Raw genomic sequence first — 18,223 nt, forward strand, 5'->3', positions numbered from 1 at the left:
GCGAGAACCCAGTAGAGACCTTGGGGTACCTCTCGCACTGCAAACATGACATAGGGCAGAAGGAGGTCCCAGTCATTCCCATCTTAGCTATGAGTTTGGCCAAGGTATGTTGCAGTGGCACTGCCTCTGGGAACCGAGTGGCATAGTCTAGAATGAAAAAGATGTGTTGATGCCCTCTCGCGGACTTTGGTACTGGGCCTATGAGGTCCATAGCTATTCGGTCAAACGGTACCTCGATAATCAGGAGAGATACTAGGGGACTACGGAAATGTGGCTGAGGGCTAGTTATCTGACAGGTCGGGCAAGACTTACAAAACCCTTCCACTTCTTTGAATACCCCTACCGATGGCCCTTCGGCCTCGGGCTCCCAGGGTTCTGGCCTCCCCCTGGAGCCAGGCCACTCTGCTGGGGTTACCCCTGTCTCATAGGTATCAGTCACTCTCATAGCAGGCCACAGTACCTGGAAGGCCGGGAAGTCTCTCCCTATTATAAGTTCGTAGTGTAAATTTGTGGCAACTGTCACTTTGTGAGTCCACCTGCTGGCCCCTGTGGTTAGAGACACCAGGGCGGTGGGATAGTCTTTTAAGTCTCCATGGATGTACATGACCCTGACTTTCCGGCCAGTATACTCCGTGGACCTTACCATGGGAGCCCTTACTGGGACACCAGACTCCCTGAGTCCAGCAGAGCCTCCGCTGGAGTGTCTCCCACTTCCACCCGGCACAAGTGGTTTAGAGTTTCTGGGGTACCTGCTGCACACAGCTTCCTGGGATATAATGACTGAAGGTGGCCATAGTTAGTATCCATGGGGTCCACCTGATGTGGACAGTGAGCTCTTACATGGCCAGGCTCCTGACACTGCCAGCAGACTATCAGAGCCAGGTTCGTAGGGGGTACATCCCGGGTGAGTTTGGTTGGTACAAGTCGCCGGGTCTGGGATGGAGATTTACAGGGTTTGACTGCCCCCTCCCAAAAGAACCCCCTGTAAGATTCTTAGTAGCCTTATAGTGCTCCACCAGGTCCACCATTTCCAGGGCATTGCCAGGAGATACCTGGCTGATCCAGTGCTGGAGAGGGGGTGGCAGAGCCCTCCAGAAAATATCAGCCTATAGTCTATCCAGCATAGCCGTGGGACTCAGCACATCAGGCTGGCCCGGACCAACACATTCACCCCAAGTCTTGCCAGAATCTCACCCTTTACTTTTTGGTAGTCGGCCGCTTGATCGTCCGGCAAGTCGAAATACACTCACTGGGAATCGGATGCCAGGAACAGAGCGATGACCTCAGCCCACTGGTCTCGGGGTAGCTTCTCCCTGATGGCCACTTTCTCGTACATCGCCAGGTAGGTTTCGATGTCGTCTGCGAGGGTCATCTTAGGAATCACAGCACAGACTGCTTCCCAGTCATCGTGGACGTTTGGGGTTGCTCCTGCTGTCTGCAAAGCCATCACATGTTGTAGTAGCAACTGGTTGGTCTCCTGCTTATTAGCCTCGCATTGGTGCAGGTTTGTCTCTCGCTGCTGCAAATTAGCCTCCATGAGGGCCTTCACAACAGCCTCTATTTTGTGCAGAACCCCTAAATATCGGCGTTCACGCCAGCCTCACTGCTCTTGCCCGCATCCTCCACCAATTGTACAGAGTACGCAGGACAGAGGCAAATTACCAGTTCTTAATTCAAACTTCCATGTTTATTCACACATAAAGCAAAAACAAAACATCACTTTGCAGTCTTGGTGTTAGTTCACACACAATGGAAAGTCTACATAAAAAAAATCACTATGTTGGCAGTTCTGCCTCCAGCAGTCCATGGCAGGCTATTAGGGGGCCTGTTTCCCTTACAGACGGGTCTCAGCCCTCCAGCACGGCACAAGCCTCAGATCCCAGCACACGCACCTCCTGAGCTCCACTGTCAATCTGAGGTAATCCTTCTCAACTGGCAGTGCTGGCTGGCTTTTAGGCCTGGCAAAACCCGTCCTGGAACATGGGAGTAGTCACCCACCCAGCACTTTGACTACTCCCAGTAAGAGCTGTCCCGGATCAGCTATACAGCCATACTAAGTATTAAGGTGTCAAACAGCAACTGCTGCTGACATATAAAAAACGGCTCTTACTCCACTGAGGCCAGGAACCTCGGTGACACGTACCTATCATCCACGATGATTCCTTGTACCTTCTTACAATACTTAGACTCTGAGCTATATATACTATAATTATCACATAAATGTAGAATCTTCTGTTTACAGCGGCGCCCATGTTCATAAACCAATAATGTTACAAATCTTTCTTTTTAATTTGCGTTGCCCTAGGAACTAATCCTAGTGAATTGTCAAGAAAAGTTTTACCGCTGAATAGTTATAATTACACAAATTGCTGGCAGTCCTCTAGTGAAATAAACACACAATAAAACTTGTTTTTTGTGCTTCCCTTCTGTCGGTAATCTGTGTTTTATACTTTTTCAGTTAGGTAAGAACAAGGGAAAAAGAACAGCAATTTGTGGTATTGTAACACTAAATGGGGCAGTCGTAGGGATAAAAATCAATGCTTCTATTCATATGAGTATACTGCAATTAATACTGGACTGCTGTGCGCTGTGGTAGACTGTCTACAGGAGATGTCCTTGGTGTATGTCCTATGAGTACAAGTTATGACATATTACTAGAAATGGCACAACTTACTTATTTTGGAGGACTACAGGGACCACCACCATCACAAGAACAAAGTGGCTAGTAAAATTAATCTGCCTATATGGATAGCTCCTGCAAAATACATTTGATGCAAAATTAAATTTACAATGAACAATGTTGCAAAGGGACATAAGAAATTATTTGTGTTGCTAGATGTCCTTTGTTTTCAGTGTTCATATGCCTGACATCAGGGAGACAGGAGGAAGAAGAAGAAGAAGAAGCAGCATCATATGTTAATGACTGAGCTGCGCCTGCACAGTGCCACCCTCCCTGTCCCATTCAACAGATTGTTTGCCCCACTACAGAACTGCCTGCAGTTTTGAACAAGAAGACTCTTATTGGTACTGGCCTGCAGCATGCTATACGTGCAGGCACAGTGCTCCCAGGTCCTCCACGATCTTGAGACTCAGTGCATCCGTTTAAAAGTTAACCTGAAGTACTGAACACTGGCATAAAAAAGCAGTAATTTTATTTATTTTTTTATAGTAAAGAGTTTTTCTGGGGAGATAAAAAAAAAAGCAAAAACAGGCCAGAAGTTGTTAAAAATAACACAGCATGAGCTCTGTACTGCAATCCGATAAAAAAAAAAAAAAAAAAAAAAGAATGGGTAATTTACTTCAGAATCTTATTCTACATGTATTTTATGGAATTACCAGAATGGCTTTATAATTAGGAATTTACTAAGACCTTTATGGACTATATAGTGGCATGGTGGGAAATTAAATTCTTGGAGAACTACATTGCTAATAATATAGTTCCCAAGGGTTTGCGTATAACATTGACTCCCACAGTCTTGATTAGGAGTGCAGGGGTAATGAGCAAATGGGACAAGGAAGCAACATCTTGCTCCCTTAGATTCATGAGTATTCTGCTGGAGGAGGAAAAATCACAGAATAGAGCATATATCTTCCACAGAATAAGGCTACATGCACGTGAACATTGTTTGTTTCCGTGTCCGTTCAGTTTTTTTGCGTATAGGATACGGACCCATTCATTTCCGTATCAGTATGTCCGTACTGTAGCCCCGCAAAAAAAATACATGTCCTATTCTTGCCCGTTTTAGGCATTGTTACAACGGATCCGCAAAAAAAACGGATCGCATACGGAAGTGATCCTTTTTTTTTTGCGGACCGCAAATCACATATGATCGTGTGCATGTAGCCTAAATCAGCAGATATGGATATATCGCCATCTGAAGCGATAAACAGTCATCAATCTCTCTTCCAGACTACTTACCCATATTGAAATATCAATCCTTTCTAAGGGTTTGTCTATTGTCTCCAGACCCCAGTTTGATCCCTTTTACTGGGTGAAAGATATAGCTTTATTTGTGTGTAAACTGAAATGGTTTAAACACTTTTAGATTAGGGCTGATAATCTGTGTAGGGAACACAATATTGAACTCAGTGTTTTGTAGGCTGCAAGAACCCTGGGTGATCTCCTGGATGAAAATGATAGGGGACCCGGGGCACCTTTTACTTTCCTAAAGAATGAAAGTGACCCCCACCAGCAGATAATCTACTGTCACAATGTAGGGGGAGGGGAGGAACATCAGAATGACAACAGAAAGAAAATGACCAGGAACTAGGCCTCAAGGCTAGGGAAAGGGAAACGGTACCCACCTAGGAAACCCTAAACCTAGCCCTGACTCCTGTCAGTATGAATAGACCTTGAAGGTGGGAATATTCATACACTGGAAACCTAGGCCCTAGTAATCCTGAATATCCCTAGGAGTAGTGACAGGGTCTGAGACTACTGGTTCCTTCCCAGATGAACGAACCAGCGTCTCCCTGAGGCCTAGTAAACAATGAGCAAATGGGAACAACAAAATACAAAAGGAAGTACACTTATCTTCAATAGAAAATGGATGAGCAGAACCGCAGATGAAAACCACACACCAGCTCTTCCAACTCCAGGCAGATAATATCAACCGCATGGTATGAACTGTGAGTCCAGACTAAATAGAGGAGCAGTAATGACCACAAGCTACACCTGAAACAAGAGGTGTGGTCATTACCAACAACACTGCAACAAGTGAAAACCTAGAGGCTGTCAGATAACCTCACAAGCAGCCAGTCTCTCAGATCTTCTAACCTCTGTCACGGGAGGGATCGTGACATCCACATACTGAGATTTTCCAACTTCTGGTCACATAGGAACTGGAAAATCTACACCATTATCACTATAAATGGATGACCTTAATTAAATCAGAGAAAATAGCAGTGGAGTCCCTCCAGAAGTATAGGGGTATTATTATAAAGCCTGCCGATATGGGAGGGAATATTGTTGTCATGAATTCTACGAATTGCTAAGAAATGTGTTTGTCCTGTCTAAAAGAGGTGACCTACTATGAGAAAATGTCAATTAATCCGACCACACAGTTTCATGGGGAACTTAAAGATATCATAGAGGAAGCATTGACGGAAACCGGACGGATCCGTTATGCTGGCCATAGACTTCTATTATGACGTGGCTGAGTGCGATAGCTGCTACACAATGTATGCTTGGTAAGCAGGGAGAGGGCCGCGGCGCTCCCTGCTCACCAAGCACTTCAATAGGGCTGAGCTGCACCTATGCCATATGACTGATGAACGTGTCATTGCCATTGCCATTGCCTCATTGTCTGCCTATGCTGTTATGCTGCTGGTGGTCTCCCTGATGGGCCTGCAGTAACAGGCGAAACGCATCGGAGAGCGGTTCTCCGCATATAGGGCAAGAGAATTTAGGTCCTGGGATTAGGTTTCAGCACCAGTTCAAGGGTCACCTTTTTCAGGGTGAATGCTCCGCTTATGTCTGGTTGTAGGGTTTAGGAAATCATGTGCAACAGACAGCTAGGGATGTTCTAGTGACCCCAATCTGATGCTATTTAAGAAACAAAATTTGAACCCCTGTTCACTAATCCATTCTGGAACCACGAATGTTTATGACTTTGGTTTTATCACAAAGTGCAGTTTTTATCCTAATAATAAACATTATGTTTTAATTATTACGTTAGCTGTATGTTCCCCCACAATATATTTATGGGTGGTTATAAGCTGGGAACATACCTTGAAGATTTTTCTGCCCTTCCCTTTTTACAATCTTAATAGGGACATAGGGGATATAGATCTGACTTCATAAGCACTCAGAACCTAAATGCTTATAGGAACTTTACTGTAAAGTAGTTTCTATGTTTTACATGCACAGTACTGTTCAAATTCAGGTTTGGACTGGTCCACCAGAGCACCAGAGGATCCTAAAGTTCCAGGAGAAAGAAATCCATTTGGCTGCCTTTGGAGCCAGTCACTTTCCACTAGGGTCTATTTCTTTGATGATTAATAATTCCCTCTGATAGGCCCAAAGAACCTCAGTCCAACACTGTTCAAGTCCTGCCTGACCAAACCGTAAGCATTTCACTTGGTCAATGAAATATATATCCTTGTGTGCAGCTAAGGCTACTTTCACACTTGCGTTCGGGGTTCCATTTGTGAGTTCCGTTTGAAGGCTCTCACAAGCGGCCCCGAACGGATCCGTACAGCCCCAATGCATTCTGAGAGGATGCGGATCCGCTCAGAATGCATCAGTATGGCTCAGTTTCGCCTCCGTTCCACTCAGCAGGCGGACACCCGAATGCAGCTTGCAGCGTTTTGGTGTCCGCCTGACCGTGCGGAGGCAAACAGATCCGTCCTGACTTACAATGCAAGTCAATGGGGACAGATCCGTTTGACGTTGACACAATATGGTGCAATTGCAAACGGATCCGTCCCCCATTGACTTTCAATGTAAAGTCAGGAGTCCCTATTAATATACTATCAGATCTGAGTTTTCTCCAATCCGATGGTATATTTTAACTTGAAGCGTCCCCATCACCATGGGAACGCCTCTATGTTAGAATATACCATCGGATTTGAGTTACATCGTGAAAACTCAGATCCGACAGTATATTCAAACAGAGAGGCGTTCCCATGGTGATAGGGACGCTTCAAGTTAGAATATACTAAGAACTGTGTACATGACTGCCCCCTGCTGCCTGGCAGCACACGATCTCTTACATGGGGCTGTGATCAGCACAATTAACCCCTCAGGTGCTGCACCTGAGGGGTTAATTGTGCGTATCATAGCCCCCTGTAAGAAATCAGGTGCTGCCAGGCAGCAGGGACCAGACCCCCCTCCCTCCCCAGTATTAAATTAATTGGTGGCCAGTGCGGCCCCCCTCCCTCCCCAGTATTAAATTAATTGGCGGCCAGTGCGGCCCACCCTCCCTCCCTCCCTCCCCAGTATTAAATACATTGGTGGCCAGTGAGGCCCCCCTCCCTCCCTCCTCTGTATTAAATTCATTGGTGGCCAGTGCGGCCTCCCCTCTCCCCCCCAATTAAAATCACCCCCTCCCCCATCATTGGTGGCAGCGGAGAGTTCCGATCGGAGTCCCAGTTAATCGCTGGGGCTCCGATCGGTTACCATGGCAGCCAGGATGCTACTGCAGTTCTGGCTGCCATTAGCATTATACTTACCTGCGCTGTCTGTGGCCGGCCGGGAGCTCCTCCTATGGGTAAGTGACAGGTCTGTGCTATAAGCAATGCGCCGAACAGACCTTTCACTTACCAGTAGAAGGAGCGACCAGCCGGCCACAGACAGAGCAGGTAAGTATAATGCTTCTAAAATTGCTAAGTAACCATGGCAGCCAGGACTGCAGTAGCGTCCTGGCTGCCATGGTAACCGATCAGAGCCCCAGCGATTAAACTGGGACTCCGATCGGAACTCTCCGCTGCCACCAATGATGGGGGTGATTTTAATTGGGGGGGGGGAGAGGGGAGGCCGCACTGGCCACCAATGAATTTAATACAGGGGAGGGAGGGTGGCCGCATTGGCCACCAATGAATTTAATACAGGGGAGGGGGGCCGCACTGGCCACCAATGAATTTAATAATAGGGAGGGGGGGCCGCACTGGCCACCAATGAATTTAATACTGGGAAGGGAGGGAGGGGGGCCACACTGGCCACCAATGAATTTAATACTGGGGAGGGAGGGGAGTCTGGCCCCTGCTGCCTGGCAGAACCTGATCTCTTACAGGGGGATTTGATACGCACAATTAACCCCTCAGGTGCAGCACCTGAGGGGTTAATTGTGCTGATCACAGCCCCCTGTAAGAGATCGGGTACTGCCAGGCAGCAGGGGGCAGTCATGTACACAGTTCTTAGTATATTCTAACTTGAAGCGTCCCCATCACCATGGGAATGCCTCTGTGTTAGAATATACTGTCGGACCTGAGTTTTCACGATGTGAAAACTCAGATCTGAAAAAGCTGTTATGCAATAAATGTGCTAGGTGGCAACATTCACATCCCATTATGTTCTTGGTGGTAATTCACAGGTTCAATTATCATAGGCTGTGGGATAAAAGCTGCTTTGTAAGCAGGTACATTACCCTCCTGGCGGCTGTTGGTGAGCTGGTCAGCGGCTCCTGCCTTGGGGGCGGCGTCCACGTGTGCCGTTTCCCGCTCGCTGTAAGTTCCTTACAAAGCAGCTTTTATCCCACAGCCTATGATAATTGAACCTGTGAATTACCACCAAAAACATAATGGGATGTGAATGTTGCCACCTAGCACATTTATTGGGGTTCTATTGGTTCACCCCTTATTGAGAGTCATCAACCTCTTAGTCCATATCAGGACACTGTAATTCCTCATCGGATACCATGATATGAGACTGGCCTTCCTTTTTCCCAACAGGCTCACAAGACTTTCTTTCCCTCCTTCCAGCAGGATTCTTCTCCTTTTTTTTAGCAAGATTTTATACAATTTATACAATTGTTACCCTATTGTATCTAGATACCAACAGTTACTTTTATTATTGGTCAACACAATATTAGATTGGACTTTCCTCCAACAGGCTTATAAGATTGACTTCTTGGTCTCCAACAGGATTTCACCAAATTTCATCTTTTCTACCATATATCACTATGTCTTTTTTATCCTGATATTAATACTATATTCTTTTATATCTAAGATTTTTTATTTTTTCGTTGTATGCCACTATTTTTAGCATATTTTTAGCTTATTCACCTATTCTATATTAAATACACCTTTCCATACACCCCAGCTGTCTTGAGTGCCATCCCTTTATTTTTATTCATTTATCCCCCACTACAAGCATTGGGTACGCTCTGTTTGGATTGAGCACCATACTCCATCCTCTTGATAATAGAGAGCCGCCTCACCTTTGCATTTTATTCAAAAAAGGAATATGACCTGTAATTTGATCCAATATGTACCTTTGAATGTAAATGTGCAAATTATATCAAAACCTAATAAAATGTTTTGATATTCATTGATTCTTATTGTGTTCGAGCATACACAGTATTCGGGCCAAACACTGCGATGTGCCGAGCATGCTCGCTCAACACTAGTTCTTACATTGTGCAAAAACTGCGTAAATACATATAATAGACCATTTGTATTAAAACTCTTTGAGATTTTATCCTTATGATCAATGAATGTGTAGCATTGATTTCTCAGTCCTTTCCTGACAGATAATCATGTCTATGTCAATCTCCTTACCTTACAGTGCTGGTTGATTTTTTTTTGAGTTATTGAAGCAGCCCTGGCTGAATTCCCAGTGTTTGTCATTTTCGATGAAACCAGAATTAGTCCAATTGGCAATCTGTTAATAAAACAAGTTCAGAGTTGCAGCACAATGATGCAAACTGCCAGTGACTATAACAAACAACACCAGGATATGTATCACAGTATATGTATTAGAGATCTGGGAGGACATTTATTAAGACCAGCGTTCCTCTGTGCTGCTGGAGGTGCAGGCCTCTACATGTTTGGCGCTTCCTCCATGATTTTTAGTAACTGCATCTGAGAGAAGTGACTCAGGAGATCTCATCTTCACACATGATAACAGGAGAAGCTTCACTACAGTCCTTCTAGGACCTTTCACACAATGATGTCATATTTAAGTATTTCATTGCCTCTGGGGAATTGTAAAAATCAAACTGGCGGTGTTTTGAAAATTCACCTACAAAATTAAGCACATTCTTTAAGTGTGTTTTTCATGCGTTTTTTAGCGCATTTTTTATGTGGTTTTTCAACGCATTTTTTTTTAAAGAATGGATGTACTTTAATACAAAACTGCATTTTCAACTTGTGGATTTTGGCACAGATCCATGCCAAAAACTGCGTAGAAAACACACACTAAATGCACGGACACGTATTGAGCGTTTTTATTTTACGCTTCCCATTTATTTCAGTAGGAGTTTCTGTGCGGATTCCGCCCCGTTGGAGCATACTGGTTCTTTTTCCATCATGGAAAAAAAAGCAAATGCTGCTTCCCATTGAAATGAAAAAAACTCTGTGTGAACTAGCCCATAGACAGAAGGGAGGAGTGGGGTGTAGGAAAGTCTAGTCCAAAGAACTGAAGGACAAAACATCCCCACTATGAAGATCTTCAATATGGTAAACATTTCCTGTTTCAAAACTATAGCAGGCGGCCTATACAGGAAACCACTGAGCTTCAAACATAAAGGCTCCAGCAGTAGTTGCTGCACCTGACGATCAGGAGCACTGAGAGGTCTTTATTTTTGGACAGACGCATTTCAGAATTCGACCTTCCATACATTTGCTCAATGATTCGTACTCAGCCCCTCCATCTAGTTTAGCACTAAAGGGAGTTCACAGCAGTTCTGTAATTTGAAACCTTTGAAACTTGGTATGTCTATTGATCGAAACTTCTTCAATTTTTACTTGATCAATCATTTTATATTAAAAAATCATTTCCAAACCGTCTCTTTTCAGGCTTTACACAGCCAGGAATTCCAAGCCTCCTTCTTTCCTAAATAACAGCAGCAATAAACAACATGCAAGGCTTAATAAATTGACAAACAAGCTCTGCACTTGGAGCTGCAAGGCCTTGGGACTCTTATCACATCTGCCTCATCCTAATGGAACGCTCATTGACTTCCTGCCCCAGGAGACCAATTCTACAAACTGAGTATTGAATCAGTTGTGCTATGCAGCTCACCAGAAGGTTTCATTAACCCCTTGACTGCAAAGGTCGACAGGCTTAATGGTGAAGGGTCACTTGTTTTGTGTCCTTTAGTGCTCTTGGCGATTTTTTTTGTATGGTGCCAGGAAGCTGCATTATCGAACCCAATGTCTCATGGTATATTGGTAAGAGTCATATTTGGACTTTGTGAAATGTGCGCATTGCATTATTATTGACATGTATATAAGCATATGCATTTCTAATATTCCAATGCAAATTTATAGTAATTGCACAACTTCCAAAATGTATGGATAGTCTTCTTATAAGGCTACATGCACACGACTGTGTGTGTTTTGCTGTCCGAAAATTGCGGTTCCGCAAAAAAAAACGATGATGTTCCGTATGGCATCCGTTTTTTTTTGCGGAACAGTTTTTTTTGCGGATCCATTGTAATAATGCCTTTCCTTGTCCGCAAACTAAAACTAAAAAAAAATAGGACATACTGATGCGGACAGCACACGGTGTGCTGTCTGCGTTTTTTGCGGACCCATTGAAATGAATGGGTCCGCATCCTATCCGCAAAAAAAAAACGGATCGGACACGGAAACAAAATACGGTTGTGTGCATGAGGCCTAAGGCTCACAATTGAAAATGTGTTAGGTAAAAAAAAATGTATACCCTTCATGTCATTATTTCTGGTGTTTTTTGCCTTCTAAATCATGATTTAGTCTAGGATTGCGCACAACTAAAGGTCTTATTAACATAGAGCCATTTGCATGAAGCTTTTACAGAGTCACATGGAATCTGTGCACCTTCATACTGGCCTTAGGGAGTCTCAGCATTATCACTGTGGAGATATTCTCCTTATATTATGTCACCTGAGTACCAGGGGCATCGCAAAGTCAGTACATTCGGGCTTGGGTCTGGAATGTATTGGACACCAAACATACAACATACAATTACAGCAGTGGGACACGGGAGCCAATTCGCCTGCACCAGGACACAGACGGCACATTGACTTCAAAGTGACTGCCTGAGCAGAGATGCCAGTAACACAGGCCTGTGGCCTGCATACTTTAGGGGAGGTTAGTACTAGGGGCAGCTATGTGGGAGGCATTACAAGTACTGGGGGCACTATGTTTGTGTGGGGGCATTTCAAGTACAGGGGAAACTATGTAGGCTGGTATTACAAGTACTGGGGGCACTAGTTAGGTGGACATTACAAGTACTGAGGGCACTATGAAGGGGGGACATTATAAGTGCAGGGGGTATTGTAAGTATTGGGGCATTACAGGAGGACAGTAAGTACTAGAAGGACTACATGGGCACTATATTACTAGGGGGCACAACAGAGGGCTGTTATAACTACTGGGGCATTATAGGATGCATTATACTTACTGGGGGTACTACAGAGGACATTGCAACTACTGAGGTACTATAGGAGGCATTATAACTACAAGGGGGTATTATAGCTTTTGGGTGCTCCAAAGGGCCTTATGGAGGGGTCCTATTGCTACAGGGGGATACTTTAAGGAGATTTATCACTACTGAGGGCACTATGGGGCATTATTATTACTAGGGTACTGTGGGGGCAGTATTATTGGGCACAATATGGAGGGCACTGTTACTAACGGGGGCATTATCACTGTAGAGTGCACTCTGGGATAGGATTACAATTGATGGGACTTTGGGAGCGCTATTAGTATGGGGGACTATCTGTATGGCACTGTTATTTCATAAGTAGAATACTGGGGAGCACAGTGGGCACAGTATTGGGGGTAGCAGCAGGATAACACTGTTGGGCACCAGGAGGGAGGAGGATGATGGAAAAGTGAGGATTCCAAGATGTGTGTGTGTAGCAAACTCGGACGAGACATGGTTGAACATGGCGATCTGGGCCAAATGGAGAAAATGAGGAAAGAGAACATGTATATCAGAGGAGACATCACTAGATATAGCAGCTATGTAGTGGTGTATAATCCTGTATCTGTTACAGTGGCAGTTCATGGCCGCCGCTGTCATGTGTGCACAGGTGCCAGCTTCCTGAGAATTAGGGCATGTATTCATTGTTCCTCTGTCCTCAGCACCTGCTCTGTGAGATGCTGCATGGCTGTGTCCAATTGCTAATCATCTGCTCCTATGTAGTTGCGCTGTTGACCTTCCTTGCCTGTGCAATTGATCTCTGTTGTTCTCTACAGATGTTGCAAGGTCTCTCTCTAGCTGGACCTAATTCCTGGTTCCTGATCTGTGCTAGTTCACCGCACTGATCCTGGGCCACCTGTCTTGACCTTTGGATTAATCCACAGATTTGCACAAACTCTGCCAGCCGAGACCTCTGCCCGTTTCCTTGTTATGTGTAGTGCCGATCCCTCTGTGCTTTGCACTGGTGTCTATGATCTCTGTGGGTCAGCAGTCAACTATACTGGGACTATTCCGTGAAGTAGCAGCCTTTGCGACCCCCTACAGCGAAGTTAAGATCCCTGTATAGGAGTTAAAGGGTGAATACCAGGGGACGACCAAGAAAATGCACCAGGATTTTTGAGACACTAGCAATGCCCCTGGTGAATACTCTTGTCATCATTGTCTCATTATAGGTACAAAACAGTTTCACATTCAGGTGTGGTTATTCTGCAGTCACGTGAAATACATTTTTATGCAAATTAGCTCACCTCCAGAAGGAAGAAAATTGCCTCTCTGGTGCCACTTATTGAAGGTGTCAAAGTGTCCATACATATTAGGCTAAAATGTTGCTGGAAATGGATGATTTCAAGCATTACATTACAAATGTTAATCTGCACAATTTTACACTAAACAATCCGATGATAGACCGTCATCTTCTGTAAAAAAGTTGGCAGAGATTGAAATTTTTGCCCAATGTCTTGTGCTCAATGTCATTGAACATGTATGACCGGTTTGGACGACTCTAACGGCCAATACGGATTCAAATTTTAAATAATTTTTGTGGATCACATATTTCCTATAAGGCCTAATGCAGACAACTATATTAGCCCTAAATTGTACACAGCCATAAATATGGCACCCTTTAGTTGATTGGGCCATACTGTACTCCGATGTCTCTGATTTCATAGAGGCTTTCTCTTGGATTTATATGGAATCTTAGAGAAGAAGATTGTGTCATGTTCTATGCCATATGCTATATATCAGATGCATAGAACACTATGGCTCCATGGTACTGAACTATGGGGACTCCATGTGCTCTTGTACTTGGTTCAATACATTTTTAAAGAGCATAATAATACATTTTGACTTGCGCTAGTCAGAAATATAGATATTTGAATTAGTAAGAGGCGGTGGGAGAGGCATATTTTCCTACATACAGAGCACCCAGTATAGTAATTCTCAGATATGTATGAGTTTAATACATATTCAGCACTATTCACATTATTTGAGCATATACATCTTCCATTTTCTTTGATGCTCCAACCGATGTTCTCCAAAGAGAATTAGCTTTTAAAACCGTGCAAATAGAGAAGAAATAGCATCTCTAATACGAACGGAGAGGTAATGGCAACGTCTTTACATTTAAATAATAATGTGAAACGTGTCAGATTTTTAGTGGTGTAGAAAAAAAAGAAAATCGAAATACACACGCACATTTTCCATAGTAATCATTCTTTATATCAGTTCTGAGGAGTATACATTGCTTTGCCATTTTGTGCTCTGTATGTAATATACATAGACCTGTGTAGTTAACATTCTTCACAGGGAAACACGGAACAGCGCCCCCTATCCCATCCCAAGATTATATACACTGAATTTTATACATATATATATATACATATACACTGATTTTATCTGTTCATATATTTATAGATGATGGAAAAATATAAAAAATAATTATAAAATAATAAACTAAAAACAGACTCCTCTTTAAATTACCCCAAATGACACACTCTCACATGCATAAACACATACTTTTTTTTCTCATTTACACTTTTTTAAAGGTTTTTTTTTAGTAATTGTTTATGTTAGGCCACGTGGAAAAGAAAAAAAAAAACAGCTATTCCTGTACAGTTATACTGAATGAAACGGGATGGTCTGTGTATGGGTATAGTTTGTCTCTATAGTAGATGAATTACTGTATGGTATTCAGTTTTGCGCACCTCCTCTGTACCTCTCTGTGATGTTTTTTAGATTCATTTTTAAGCACTTCCTCCATCTTGTTCCTGTATAGTGAGAGGTAGAGAAAACAAGTTGCCTACATGATCTGATTTTTTTTTTTTGGTCATATGACATTTTCTGTATGGTCTAATCCTTACTGACGCATGATTAGGGCAACTATATGTAGTAATTCGAGCCTTTGGTAAAACACACAGGATGTTGAAGCACTAAGAGCTATATGGAGAGCAGATGATGCTTTAGGCATTGTGACTGATGACACCACTGTGCGGGCTTACTCACAGAATAGATGGCTGATAAATAAAGTAATTCAAAATGAAAAGGTTTGTATGGGCCCTGAAAAAATTGGGAATGGCCAGGTAGGATATGTAAGTAACAAAAAAAAGAAGAAAACCCATTCACCTCTTTGGTGTTTTCCAGTTCCTGTGGCACGCCTCTGTCCCCGCCACTTCCAGTCCCTGTGTGACTTAAAGTGTGACCACCTATCGATGGCCACAGTGGTGGACATGTGCAGGCATGGCACATGACCATTAATACTATTGAATGGCTGGAAATGGGTGACAAACTGGTAGTTGGCATGTCACACTTCTGGTCAGGCAGGGACAGAGATGTGTCACAGGAACTGGGACAACCAAAGCAGAGCTTCAATTTTTTCAGTGCTTAGACAGCCCCTTTAATACTTAATTTAATATTTAATGGTTGCCTATTGTCTTTATGTGTCTAGGTTGTCTACATGCCAGAAATGGGTCTACTAAGGGCACGATAAGAATGTCATTATTGTTATTGAGTTATTATTACTGATATTAGGTAATAGATAAGGATGCATTGTTTTGTGTGATGGATACTTTTTGTGCACTTGCTCTTTAAGACACTTGCACATACAGACTGGAATTAATATATATATATATATATATATATATATTTTTTTATTTTTTTTTACAAATGAAGGGAGCTTAAAGGAGCATCTCCATTTGGGACATGTATGGCATATTGATAAAATATGCCATAAATGTCAAATAGGTAGGACCCACTCCATCTCAAGAATTGGGGACCTACCGTGTACAGAGAGCACACCATGCATTTGCAATGTCCTCTCCATTCACTGCTATGGGACTTGGCTATTTTTGGAAGTCCCATAGCTGTGACTAGAGAGCAGGCCATGCACATGTAACCACCCTCCATTCACTGTTATGGGACTTCTGAAAATAGTCACGCTAGCAATCGACTATTTTCATTCATCCTGTAGCGGTAAATGGAGAGGTGGCCATGCATGCGTGGCTTGCTCTCCATTTACTTCAGCATCAAGCTCTTAAGATAGGAGCTGGTCCCAAAGGTGGGACCTGCACCTCTGTGAGATTTATGGCATATTATCTCCATATGCCATACATGCCCTACATAGGAATACCCATTTAAAGTCAAAGTTCTAGATAATGCATGACCACTCTGCTGGAAATGAGAAGCAGGGCTGGATTCAGATGATAAAGCAACCTTGGCATATAAACCACATTTTTTAGTATTCTTATTTGAATCCACTCCTGTAATTTCACTGAAACCTCCATTATTTACTGGGAGATCCATAGTTCTATGTATCCGCTGTCTTTTAAGTTAAACCTGCCAAATTAGTAAAATGGCTATACTAGGATTATTTAAGATACCAGGACTTTTAATTTTTTCACTGAATTCGTCCACTTGTAAGTTTCCCAGGTGCTCTGTACATTATAGTTCCTTGATACTACAGGCAATAACAAAATGACTACATTACTGGGTTGTAGAGGAGTTGCTGAAACAAGCCCCTCCTCCATTCTTACTGCATCACACAGAGCTCTGCCGCTATTGGCTGAAGCTTCACCTTGTAGACTTCCTGTTCTGCCCTCCCCTACCATGTACCCTGTAGAAGTCTCTCTCTATCTTGTATTGCATATGTTACCTGTTTAGAGCAGGAGGCCTGCAAGGTGCAACTTCAGCCAACAGCAGGAACTTTGGGAACTTTAACTTTAGGCACCAACAAGAAAAAAAAATAACAGTCCTGGTATGTTACAAGAGCTTAGTAGGCCCATTTTAAGAATGTTAAAAATGTGCCTTGTGATTTACATTAACAAAGTATTGAACAACTGAAAATGACCAGTTTCCTATTTTAAAAAACCCTATAAAGTTTCATATTATGAAGCCATGGGCAGTCTGTGCGTCATATCAAGGGTCCTCACCATGAAACACTGTATTTTCCCATCTAGACATTGAATGCCACATTTTTTCCCTCATGAGTTATAGTATGAGCCTACCGCTAGATGTGGGTGCCATAGTACAGATCTGTGCAACACAGTTCTGTAGGACCATTATAGTCATAGGCTTTTCCATTAACCTAGCCTGAGAAGAGCTTAAAAAGTACAAAGAATTCATATTCAGGTCACCAATCCCCCACTACATGACACTTCCCGAGTCATCTGCTGGTCTTCACATTCTGGCTCCTCTCAACATGTAAGTCACTACTCAACCAGTCGCTGGCCGAGGTGCTTCACCACTCTGGCCAATGAATGGATAAGTGGTCACACTTCCTGTATTAGGAAGGAATTAGGGACCGACAGGCGATTGAAGAAGTGTTGGAAAGGAGGGGATTGTTGAGGTGAGCATGACTTCTTTTTTTTAGGCCATTATGACTCTTTAAAAAAAAAAAAAAGACTGTCCGGACAGCCCTTTTAACAAGTGCCGATTAAAGGTTCCTATACACTGCTCAATGTTCAGGCAAACTATTGCTAACGAGCATTTATACGAACACTCATTAGCGATAATCTGCCATTGTAAAGGTTCCACTGATTACCCAATGACTAACCCAAACACTCGTTCATTGTGTAGTAGGATCGTTAGTCACCTAAATCAGTGTTTCCCAACCAGTGTGCCTCCAGCTGTTGCAAAACTACAACTCCCAGCATGCCCGGAACAATATGGCTGTGCGGGCATGCTGGGAGTTGTAGTTTTGTAACAGCTGGAGGCACACTGGTTGGGAAACATGATTCTGTATGGGGATGAGCGATGGCTTTAGTGATCGCTACTCCCCATACTGTGAAGGAGATCGCTGCATGTAAATGACGAGTCTGCGATTGTCAGGAATTAATGGTTCCTTTCCGACAATAGTCAGCTACATCGGGCCATGTAAAGGGGCCTTAAGTTTCCAATCCACCAAACTTCCCTGATTAGAGAAATCTTAGGAACTCTACAAATCCTATTAAGAAGCTCATTTCAAATGGAGGTTATGAGCAATCTATGATGACGATGAAGTGATTTCTATATTGATCTTTATGCATACTGTATATTACAAATACGGCTGCAATAATCATGACATGGCACAAGACTTGGTTTCTTCATCCTGTGATATGTGGGAAGATTTAATAATCAGTTATATAAAGACATATGTACATAATGGCATGGCAGGATGTTTTT

The sequence above is a fragment of the Bufo gargarizans genome, chromosome 3, assembly GCF_014858855.1.
Source record: "Bufo gargarizans isolate SCDJY-AF-19 chromosome 3, ASM1485885v1, whole genome shotgun sequence".
NCBI classification, from domain to species: Eukaryota; Metazoa; Chordata; class Amphibia; order Anura; family Bufonidae; genus Bufo; species Bufo gargarizans.